Genomic DNA, 13,285 nt, shown 5'->3' with positions numbered 1-13,285 from the left:
GGTAAATATTGCAGTCATGGGAACTACATTAAAAGTTGCAATGTATTCCTATTATAATATAAATGTGGCAAATGCCTCTCTTATGAATTACATTTATTTGCAGCTTAATCCAGACCTTTTTGGGAATAACTGGTGCAGACCCAACATAAATTACAAAGGATTCCTGGAGAGAGAAATCAGTCTAAAAATACGAAGAAAACTATTCAGATGAACTTAACTGAATATCAAATCTTTAATCATAAGGAGGATACTGTGATTTTGAAGACAACATGATCCTTGTTATTCAGATTCATCTCCTGGTCTTGGACACTCAAACTGATATATCAGCCCCACACTATAATACTTGAAAATTTAAAGAGCATTTTAATTAAACACTCAGTGTTTCTATTTAAACACTGATTTGGTTATCCTCCTGTAGAATGTATGAAGGTATGAGCTATTAGTCCAGGAGAAATTAGATAGATGGGCAGGGAGATGAGAAAGACAAGGGAAATGAAGTAGATAGACAGGGCAGCAAGGTGAGCACAGAATGCCCAGCAGGATTAACGGCTCTTCATTGAGGGTGGAGGCTTCATGGTTGCTCAGACTCCAAGAGACAGGACAGTTGCATAGTTTTGGCAGAGCTGAATGGGACTCACTTTTCAAGCTTTAACTTATCAAAACACTGCCTCCTGCCAGCAATTTTTATGAATCACAACTACTTAAGCACAACCTCTTTTATGACTGCAGTTCCCATTCCCCAAATCTCTGACTTGACCAATTGTCATTGTATCTCCAACTTTTCCCAAATAAGCAGCCAGTCACACCTCAGTGGTTCATGGATGATATCCTCCTTTTACATGATGAAGTCACAAATTATTTATAACTGAATTTCTCCCAATTCAGAGCCACATAAACTACATGAAAGACACACAAAGTCACAACTGCTAGGAGAGTTATCTTATGTACCTATTTATTGTAGGAACATGAAAGGAGAAGGAGGCATTCTCTACTTGATAGATTGTCTCTGGAGACCCTGCAGGTGGGAGACATGGAAAGTGCTTAAAAATTTTAGTGGTGTGTGGGAAACATGGTGGACCCCAAAACTGCACAGTGAGTGAGTAGGAGCCAGTGAGACAGCAATGGAGTCAGTGGTGCCCAGAGGCCATGATGACACCTGTCTGTCAATGCAATGAGGGTTGAGAAATAGAATGGAAATAAAATCCAAGTTTCCACATCATTACTGAGAATAATTGACCATATGTAAAATGCCCTTCAGAGAGTGCTGAAAATTTGAGGGCTGAATGAGAGAAGCAAAATGTAAATTGTAGGTTTTACAGTTGTGAGCACATAAAATGTACTTTATTTGTATCATTATTTATTCTTGTATTATATATTTTTATTTTATTTTATTTATTCTGTTTTTGTTTTTGGTAGTATATACATTTTAATAATGTTAATTCTTCCTACTTATTCTTGTATTATTTATTATCCATATGAACAACTGTAAACCTACTTTTCCTCAACCACATATTTATATATACATATATATCAACCAAAGTTATAAGATAACTGAGTAATTTAATTAGCTATAGCTTCATATAGAGTAGCTTCTACCAGGTTATGTATATTTATTTATATTTAATCGTTATATGTTTAATTATGTTTTAATTTAATTTTATGTAATAAGATATGTTTAAAACATATTGTAAATCCCCTATTACACAACTTTGAATGAATATTTCCCTACCTTGGAGATAAAACAGAAAGCTTGTCACTGCTATTGGAAATATGAATTAATCAGAGAGAAACATCTAAGCGGCTGAGGCTATAGAGGGTCTTTCTCTCAGGTAAAAGCAATGTTATCAAAATGCATAACAGTTTAGTGACAGACAGCCTGAAAGAATATTAGGAGACTGACAGTAGGTACTAGAGACAAAATATTAATGAGCTGGCCACACTGGATTCAATCAGATAATGCATATGTCAAAACGGGTTACATGAAATGGAGGCCATATCTAAAATAAGAAATTAAGCGTTTGTTATAGAGGGAAAGGAACAAAGGATAGTTGAACATGTGCTATGAACACAATGACTGAATAAAATTTTATGAAAGTAGTATGATATCCTGTCAATACCTTTACCAAATTGATCAGATTTTGTAGAAAAAATATTTCAGTAGTTAGAGATTACTTGTTAAATTTGATAATGCTATTCTTACACATTTAGCAAAATAAGTACTAATTCTTATAAATTACTATTAAAAATAAATAAAATATGATTTTATTTTGCTCCCATGACCACCTTGTTATGCATAATTACTTAACCAGACCACCTAATGCATGTGCTCATACTAGGGCCTAATTATTGTAGCACAGCAGTGAGCTGGAAACAGAAATAGTCTCAGAAAGCGTTGACAACCCTCATGAGTGTTTGGGACCCTATGAATAACTCCCAAGAGATTTTTTTACAGAATTAATTTGCTGTAATAGTGTTCCATTAATAATTGAAAGAAATGAGCCTTTAACTTGAAGTTTTGTCCTGAAGAGGAGTAGTGGATAATAGGCTTTATTTATTTATTTTAAATTTTATTCATTTATCTTTAGAGGGAAAGGGAAGGAGAAAGGGAGAGAAATATCAATGTATGGTTGCCTCTCGTGTGTCCCCCACTGGGAACTGGCCTGCAACCCAGGCATGTACGCTGACTGGGAATCGAACTGCCATCCCTTAGTTCACAGGCCCACGCTCAATCCACTGAGCTACACCAGCCAGGGCCAGATAATAGGCTTTATTATGGTATCTTCCTTTCACCTCTTCTATGTATGTAACACATTTGTGCAAATCATGTCAAGCCTGCCCTTTCTCCCTTTCAACACTTGCCTAAATATATGTATACTCCAAGTAAAAATAGACATGTGTTTGATTTTTTTCAGTATTGAGAGAAGTAAACTGTTTCTTAAGATCTTTGGTAACAAATGGTGAGAGGAAGCAGACAAGAAATACAGATAAAGGTAGAAGTGTTGATAAGTCTATAAAAATATTTCAGATAGAAATGAAATATAGGGCTATATAAAATGCAAGGTAGAATGTATTTCCATGCCAGATCCATGTAACACAGCATGAATCTAAACTAAAATTTAGAAGTCCCAGCCAAATTTTTCTTAATTAACAAATAAAATCTCTACATTTTAGTTAAACACAGACAGAAACAAGGATCCAGGGATGCAGTGCACATGGAAAAAGGCTTCTTTTTTGTGCACACCAGTTCTGATAACAAGAAAGCCTTTTCCTGAATCCTAAAGTAGTTTTCCTCAATTTAGGGGAGTGGCATTCCTTGAAGCTCATTCAAAACTGATCCCAAACGGTAGGGGTGCTAGTGGTACATTCACCTTACACCTCAATTAGTGTTAATGTGTACAAGCTCCATCTACCCAATAATCTAAACCGGAGACATTTACCAAGATACTGCTTAATTCCGGAACACTCTGTTAACAGGCATTAGGTTCCCCAAGATAGAACTTGAGCAGAGATTACAGAAAAATTTCCGGACAGATTTAATTAAACTTATGCTCCAGCACAAGGGAGCCAGCACAGAGGAATGGTCCTCTGAGCTGGGTGGGGGAATGGCTGTGCTGGCTACTCTTAGAAGCTGAGAACAAAGTGGGCTAACACTGAAGATGGGCTCTGAAAAAAATGAGCCTGTGGAATGTTCCACATGGGGGCTGGAAAAGTAAGTGGTTAGAAGGGAAATAAAACTACATTTTTTTGAGCAGGGAGTGGAGGGGTGGAGACATTTTTGCATCAGCTTATCCTCCAGTGTTCCTGCTGGCCACTTGGTATCCTTGGGATCAGGTAAAGGAGGGTAGGATGGTACCATCTCTGAGGTTTTTTATATCATTTGTTCTTGAGATTCCCAGGCCCCAGTTCCTGTGCTGCCTCAGCTCTAAGCGTGTTTTATAGCCTATTTTTTGAGGAAATGTGTGGACACAATAAAGACGCTGTAACAGCAGGAATCTTCTAAGGACTCCATAAGGAATCTGCCTAAAAAAAAACCCTCTTCTTAAAAATGACAAGATAATACTTAGTACTTTAAGCACAGCCTGCTAAATTTCCTTCCATAATTTAAAATCACTTCTTTAAAAATGTGTCTAGATGATCCATGAAATTTATTTCATGGATAATATTTTCTTTTTGTTTTTAATGTTATCCACTTTGCAAGCTTTGGTAAGAGCACAGACTAACTACATTAAAAAGATATGTATAAGACACACAAATTTTGAATTATCTGACACATAATAGTAAGCAGTTTATGACTGTTATATCCTGTCCTTGCGAGCAAGAAGGGTTGGAGACTGCTGGGTAGTCAGAGGTGTTTTATTGGCCAAAGTGTCAAAGTTTTACCTGCGCAAGGGCAAACTCTCGGGGTGCCTCCGGAGACACGGTGCCAAAATGGCTGCAAATGAGAGTCGCGCCTGGCGCTTACAGCCTGGGGTTTTTATTGGGGTGAGCAAGCGAGCAAGCAAGCAAGCAAGCAAGCAGCAAATACAGAAGCAGATGTAGCTGTTAGCAATTGGCTATTTTGAGAGGACACACACATATCTCTGCTTACTACAATGGATACTTTTCTGCAAAGACAAGGCCATGTCTTGAGGTAAAAATTTCCCCTAACGGGTGTCCCAGAGATTACTTCAAGGCCTTGGCTAAACTCCCTGGAACATCTGCCCACGGCCAGGTGTGGTTTTCTGCCTAAATCTAAAAATAAACATCTACTTTAAGCAAACATCTCGGCTCTTCTCCTCACCCCCTAACAATGACCATGATCTCAATTTGGTTTTCTCAAAAACACCTCTGCCCCCGAAGTTACTCAGTGTTTAAATCCCTCCCCTTGTAAAAATGGAATCATTGTTTGTGTGTGTGTGTGTGTGTGTGTGTGTGTGTGTGTGTATGTGTGTCCTACGTGCTTTATGCAAAGACCCCATAAAATGAAAATAGTAAGAATTTTAAATGTTAAGAATAAAAACAGTTATATTAAAGTTTTATTAATTAAGATTTAAGGTAGAGCCCTGGCTGGTATGGCAAGTTGGTTGGAGCAGGTCCAGTACACTGAAAGTGTGCAAGTTCAATTCTTCATCAGGGCACAAACCTAGGTTGCGGGTTCAGTTTCCAGTTGTGGTGCGTGCAGGAGGCAACTGATTGATGTTTTTCCCCCACGTCAATGCTTTCTCCTTCTCTTTCCCCCTCCCTTTTCCTCTTTCTAAAATCAATAAGCATGTCTTCAGGTAAAGCTAGAAAAGATTTATATTAGAAAGACTACTGCAAAATAAGAAGTAACACAATGATAGTAAACAAAAGTCAAAGACATACTTAAAGAAGACTACAAATGAACCCTGACCAGCATGGTTCAGTTGGTTGAGTGGTGTCCTGCAAGGGGAAGGGTCACTGATTACCATATTTGCCAGGTACAATGTGCACCCACACTTTTGTGTGCATTATACATGAGATTATAATACCCATTATTATACCCATGGTATGTAATCATACCCATGTATAATGCTTGTCCTTATTTTTCCATTAAAAATTTGGGGAAAAAATCGTGCATTATACATGGAAAAATAATTCACGTGGCAATGTAAAAAAATGTTCACAAGCCATTTGGAATTTCTCTAGTGTGATATTTAAACAGCAAAAAAATCCTTTTCAGACATAGGTAAAGTATAAACCATAAATAAATCCATTAATAAATAATGTTCTATAATGACATATAAAAGACACATTCCATGTGAAAGGATTTCCTGAGGCCAAAGAAACACATAGTATCTATCAGAGATAGAGGACTTTTATGAGAAATTCATTGTTGGAATGCAGCTTCCATCTTGGCTTTGCAATCTGTTCCCCCCACTATCACAGATAAACTTCCTGAGGAAATAAGAAGGAAGAAACTGTGCAGGGAATTTCTTTACACTACAGGCCAATAATTAATGCCCACCTGCCAGAAGTTTGAACCAATCGTGAAATAAGACAAGAATTAAGGCAGAAGGGAACCAAATAACCTTTTTGTTACTGATAAAGAATGTGACTATTATTTGAAGGTAATTGAGTTTCCAGATACAAATACAAAATAAAACCCCACCCAAAAAATGGAATTAGATGAACTTTCCCCCAAATGTGACAGTACAGATCAGAGGTGGAGCTAGTTTCCCTTCATGGGGCCCTGCCCTGGGCACGCTTTCAAACATGGAGAAAATATGGCTCCCAAGGGCAGCTTGCTCCAACAGAAGGGGAAGAGATTAAGTCATTCTTCCTTCCCTGAGGAGGAATTAGTGAGGGGGTGAGAGAGGCCAAGAGTCATCATCTACAGGAAGTAAATTTGGGAAGAAGTAGTCCCTTCTTAAAAGCCCAAGTGGAGTCTGTGGGACACATTCAGATGAACCACTCAAGGCCCCCAAATGGGAAAGAACAGAATGGAGCATAGTTCATAGAGGGACCATGGAAATCTAGTGTATCTTTTCTATTGAACTGGTCTCTAAACTGTTCATAGGCATTTGGTCATATCAGGTATTCAATTAGCCTTAACAGGATAAGGTATTTCTCAAGAAAAGTTCCAAATGAAAAGATGTGCCATTCACAAAGGATTAGTCACTGATGAAATATAAAGCAATGAGGAAGCAAATATTGACAAATCCCATTCAGAAATAGCCTGTGGGTACCTGACAGTGCTTTGCTTACAGATTTAATTCCAGGACAGGTATAAACCAACTACAAGTGAGATAAATCAGGTTATTATTGCTTAATAGAATTAAATATTTAAATCTTCCATCTAATTTTCTTTATTCTGAACCATAATAAGCAAACCCACATATTAATTATTATTAAAGTTCACCTTTCTAGAAATATTATGAAAAGAGAATACTGTGATCACACTAACATGAACACATTTGTCCCATTCCAAATGCAGTTATATTTCACATCACAATTAATCAATTTTCATTTTAATTCAGTTCCTCATTTCCTAATGAAATTGGTTAGTAGGCACAAAAAGACCCATGGGGAGCCTTATATTCTGGTACCGCTGCCCTTGTATAGAGACCTTCTCCTGTTGACACAGAACTGGACTAAGTGGCCAATAGAACACAGTGCAAATGAGGCCATATGGCTTCCGACACTAGGTCATAAAAGACAATAATACATCTTTGAATTTTCACATTCAGATCCCTGTCTCTGGGGAAAGCCAGAATCTATGTTGTGTGGATGCTCAAGCAGCACCTAAGAGGTACCTACATGGAGAGTATCTGTAACAGCCAGCACCAACCTTCAAGTCCAATGTATGAGTCACACTGGAAGTAGGCCCTTCAGCTCTATTCCAGCTTCAGGCGAGAGTAGCATTGGTTGCCACTGGCAGCCACTGGCCTGGGATCTCACAAGATACTCCAAGCCAGAATCTCTCAGTGCAGATCATCCTCAAGTTCCACAGGAACCACGAGAAATAATAAATCATTTTTGTTTTAAGCCACTAAGTTGCAGGATGATTTTAAGGCAGCATTAGATAAGTAATATGGTAAATACACTATCTTCTGATACGAATCCCTCTTAGTTACAGTCAACTATTACTTACTGCTGTTATTTATATAGTACTATCTCTGTATAGGAAAAGTTCTGTACTATTTCATATATATATATATATATATGTGTGTGTGTGTGTGTGTGTGTGAATAAACTTATTTAGTTCTCAAAACAAACCTAGTATCTCCATTTTATAAATGTAGAATATGAGACACAGAAAGTAAACTGGAGAAGGTCAAACAGCTAGAAAATATCAGAAATCTGGATTGAAAGTATGTTTTCTTAACCATTAAACTGTCCTTCTCTGTCCACAAAGAAGAATAAAGAAAGCGAATTTCTGAGCCTCCTGTACAATGGAGAACTAGCTCAGCGAGCTGAATACTTCCTTTCTACTATCATTGTATTTAGCTGGTTGGCCTTGCCTAGCAACGCCAAGAGCATCCTGCAAACACACATACATTTTGATGGGACAGGACTGCCGAGGAGATATACAGTGGAGAGAGAATACTAATTATTTCTAATTATACCAGATGACTGCTGGGAGATAGATAGAAAAGGTGGAGACAAACTTTTTCTTCACAATGTGGCAATGTGTTCTTGACACATAAAAGAAAAGGTTATGGCATTGGCTTTTATTATATCTAATTTCTGACTTTATAGCTTCTATATACTTGGTCACTCAGTGCTTCAGCAAAAGATGGGCTTCTTGACATGGCTGGTTAATCCTTTCAAGCTGTATATTTTTGCATCCCATTAATATATCTGGCATACAACTTATTAATAGTCACAACCCCAAAAACAGAGAATCTTGATTTAATTATTTTGTAATGTTATCAGTCGATAGTTGGCTACTTTAACAAAAATAAAATCTACGTTAAATAGGCAAACTGTGAAAGGAACTATGATATCAACCACTTATTGCTTTCTAAATGTCTTCTTTAACTTCATGATTTTTTTAGAGAAAACCAACACTAGAATTTATAATTAAACATAAGCATGTCCCCTATGAAAATTAAAATTCCAACTGGGTTCATTTCATTGTAACACATATGAGTCAAGAACAAATCATGAACATATTTTATAATCTTATTTTATTCTATAAAGTAAGTTATCTTTGAAAGGCAATATGACTATGGAGTTTGTAAACCTCGATCAAAAGTCCATTCTGTTACTTAGTAATGTGAATTAAACACTATCTCTAGGTATGATTGTTCACAACTATTTGTTTTCCAGCTGTAAAAGGACTGTGTTCTTGGCAGCTATAGTGCCTGGTGTGGGAGAAGCACCAGTCTGCACCCACAGATGTGAGGCTTGGCCTTGTGACTTGCTTTGGTCAATAGAACATGAGCAGATATTACATTTACAAGTCCAAGTAGAAGCTTTAAAAGTCAGTATGTTTCACAAGCCAACTTGTTCTTCCTCCTCTGAAATTAGACTTGTGTGATCTAAATAGGGGCTACTCACAACCCATGATCATGTAATCTGAAGAGAAAAATAGTTCTTACTAGAATTCACTGAGATTAGGTATTAAAACAGATACAGAAATGAACTAAAAATATACACTGCCTTACTTATCAAATATTAATAATTGATCCCTATAGCACTCTGAGTATCAAATACATGTTTAGGAAATGGTAGACTATCCACCTAAAACTTTGCATATGACCTTCAGAGAAAATATTATAATTCAAGTGTTGGGAACTGCTCTGCCTGGTTTCAGGAGTTGTAACTTCCCCCCATAGTTAAGGCTGAGTGAGCGACCTTCGGACTGTGAGCCACTAAGGAGACAAAGCTTATCTCCCTGGCAGCAGTGCTGCTTCTGCTTCATCCATCTCTGGCCTCCAATGCTTGGTCAGTTAGTCAAGACAGGTAAGACCCCTCAGAGGAGGGGCAACCTATGCCAGACACAATCACTTGGGAGGCCCTCAAGGAAGGACTCAGGGAGCTGCAGCAAAGAGGGTGTGATGGACCCTCGCCCTCGCTGGCTATTCTGACATAGCCCAAGTTCCCATTTCCATCTGGGAGAAGTGCTTCTTGGCTCTAATCCACTTAAGCCTGAAAAACTATGACAGGGAGGGCGGTGCGGCCCTTTTCCAGCTAGAGCAGGTTCCAAGGTGATGGGGCATAAGAAAGAGTTTCTAAAGTCCTGTAAAACCTGCTTTGCTAAGAATGCTTTCATTCATATGATAAGGCTCCGAGCAGGAAATGAGTAAGTCTCCCAAAGTTTTTGCAGCCCCCTTACCTGGCAGACACTGACTCAGACTAAGCCCTCAGATTTTTTGAAATGCTATCAATTGTTTGATCCTTGCCACCCAACATTGATTAATGAGATTTACCTGTATTCCTGTGTATTACAACCCAATAAAAGCCCCTTGAGGAAGGGGCTCTTGGCCCTTCTCCTTTGAGGAATCAGCCACCTTTCCTCCCCAAGCAGATCATGTCTTGGTAGTTTATTTTCATCTGTGGTAGACAGGGGGACTTGTGTGCAGTTTCCCCCACATTCAAGTAAATACAATAATATCATAATTTAAGTAAAGAATCATTAATTTGATATGAGATTGTTTTTCTTTTGAAAGATAGCTTGACTTTAAAGAATTGTATTTCTGAAGCCCTGGCTGGTGTAGCTCAGTGGATTGAGCGCGGGCCTGCGAACCAGACAATCACGGTTCGATTCCCAGTCAGGGCACATGCCCAGGTTGCAGGAAGGTTCCCTGCAGGCCAGTTCCCAGCAGGGGATGCACAAAATGCAACCATACATTGATGTTTCTCTCCCTCTCTTCTTCCCTTCCCCTGTAAAAATAAATAAAAATAAAATCTAAAAAAATAATAAATTAAAAAAAAAGAATTGTAATTCTGGCTTTGCCACTAAGCTCTATTATTGACCCTATTCATGCCTCATTGTCCCACCAATGTTGGCGAGGCATCAGTGAGAGGGCAGGTGATGAACTACTGTGAGCAGTTCTGATACAGAGGAGAAAGCAGGTACCTAAACAACAGTCCTCTTGGGTGTGAGTCTTGGTTACAGTTTTTATCAGCAGTGTGAAAGTAAGTACATTACAGCATTGCTGAGTCTGTTCTTTTAAACTTAACATATAACTCTTGTACCATTCAAGTGAGATATGTGATTGAATACATATATGTGATTAAGTATGATTATCAGCTACATAACACTCCATTCTAGTTCCTTAAAGAAAATATGTTGTCTTTTTGTCCTAATATACCATGAGAGAGTAAGAAGGGAAAATCATTGGTTTTAAAAATATAATCCAACCCAACTTTTCCAATTTTAGTTACATAGTTTTGGAATGTTTCTAACACTTGTGGTACATTAGATTGCCATCTGTAAATTGAGGTTAAGATAGTAATATCATAGAGTACTGTTTTCATAAGGAATATTATATATTTAAGCACTTGGCATCTAGTGGTACTCTTACCTTCTACAAGTACAACATATACAGTGGGAATCCATGTTTGATGAACCACCTGTCCTAATTTCAAAGGAGTACCATGTTAATAAAAATCAGAATTTAGTACTGAGAGAGTATTTCTCTGAACCATCTTCAAATATTGTCTGCCTTCAAATCTCATTTCTATGTCTTTAACATAATTTTAATCTGTATTGATCTATCTTCCTATCCAAATAATAAGATAAAATAGCAGATTAATATTACAGATTAACCTTGAAACAATGCATTAAACAAACAAAGAAGGGACATCTTTTCCAAAATTAGACATTGGCAGTAGACAATACAGAAAATAGTAGTCTGACTTAATTTTTGCGATATGGATAATATAGACATCAGTCACCCAGTACTTGTCTAGATATTGAATGCTGAGTCGTGTGTCACTCAGGTAATTACATAATTAATGCAAGCTCTGAAAAAGTCTTACTTACACTTTTGACTTATTATCATTAAAAACATCAGAACAGCATGAGAGAATGGGAGCTGATAGCACTTACAAGCAGGAAGTTACTCTCAATATTTTTTTGCTACTTGTTTCTTAGGTTAATTAGTGAAAGTGATGATATAAAAGTTAATTATAATTTATATGGACTATTTTAAAAACACAGTTTTGGAATGATATCCTATGTAGTTCTGCAATGGACACAAAAATAAAATCAATTCCCCATATATACATATATGCATGTATATATGTCTAATTTAAAAACATGAAGCTTTTCATTAAATACTCTAAGAGTTTAAAGAAAGATAAATGAGAAAAAGGGGGAAGTATACAAAGATTCATGATATCATTTACTATATTATTTTAGGATAGCTGCTGAAACAAATTTATATCTTTTCAATTAATTAAGAGTATATGTGTCCTAATCCTTCAATGTGTAGAGACAGTTGATTTAAAGTGATTGTATTCTACTAAGCAATCTTAGTTATAGAAAAAATTAATAAGTGGGAAGAAGAAGGAAGCCAGGATATTTCAAAGATTTCCTAAGTCTTGCTATATTTTCCAGTTACTGCAATTTCAGTGTACAGATAATTGTCTCCAATGAGAGCCTGAGGACAAAAAAATAAAAATAAAATAGATAACTGCTCATTCAGATTGTCAAGGTACTTTGAACAGTATTAATATCATTATTATTTTATTTTTTTAAATATTTTATTTTATTTATTTTTCGAGAGAGGGGAAGGGAAGGAGAAAGAGTGGGAGAGAAACATCAATGTATGGTTGACTTCTTATGTGTCCCCTGCTGGGAACTGGCCTGCAACCCAGGCATGTGCCCTGACTGGGAATCGAACCGCGATACTCTGGTTCGCAGGCCTGCGCTCAATCCACTGAGCTACGCCAGCCAGGGCATCATTATTATTTTAAAATAAAAACTTCTTTAATGTGAAACTTAAAATCATAAAACGTAAAAAATAAAAATAAAACTTGAAATCACCCAAATAATTTCACTTATCCATCTTATTTTAAAGTAAGTACAGAAAATTATGTGATACAGATCCACATAGTCAACAACAATTAAAAATTGGTAACATTTTGTCAGACATGATACCTTACTAAGAAATGATGAAATAACAGGACTTTCATCAATCCTCCTTTTGATTCTTTTGGTAAACATCTTGGTCATCAATAAATGCCAAATTGGGAATACACTAAATACAGTAGTCTGCCTTTTTAAACTAAAATGTTTCTGCAAGGGTAAAGCGCCTATGAAAACCACCAGCTTTGCTGATGAACAGAGCTTACTAGACCAAGTGCAGAAGATGACAATCTATCCATTTTCAGTGAGTGATCTTGGTGGGAGGCAAATGGGGAAGACTAGACAGTTAAAGGAAAACCCTGGATAGGAAAGGCGCATGGAAGAGATTGGTAATCTGTCCATATACTTCCCTGGCCACCTTGAGGCTACATACATTCCAAAGGATATTAAAGAGACTCCAAACCTTCTATGGATGTTTGACTGACCAGGAGGCTGCACACATATCCAAAGGAAACACAGGAGCATCCAGCAGAAAATGAAAAACAAAGTAGATTTTGAAAATGCATGAACTTGAAAGTGTGTTCTCAATCCATTAAGGTCTATTGGCAGAGTAAAAGTCTTCCTAGTTTGAGATGTTTGGAGACAACCTATGCATATTTACCTGGTGATTACTAAGCTATGCAGAGACAAAGACAACCCTTTGGAGGTGAAGCAACAAAGATTAAAATAAGTTTGAGCATAAGTGTCATACAAAAAAGATTTAGCATAGGTATCATTGGCTGCAGACCATAGGAGAGACAGATT

Source organism: Artibeus jamaicensis, unplaced genomic scaffold (assembly GCF_021234435.1).
Source record: "Artibeus jamaicensis isolate MK-2021 breed Jamaican fruit bat unplaced genomic scaffold, CSHL_Jam_final scaffold_286, whole genome shotgun sequence".
Lineage (NCBI taxonomy): Eukaryota > Metazoa > Chordata > Mammalia > Chiroptera > Phyllostomidae > Artibeus > Artibeus jamaicensis.
The sequence above is the reverse complement of the archived record's forward strand: the minus strand, read 5'-3'. Positions refer to the sequence as shown.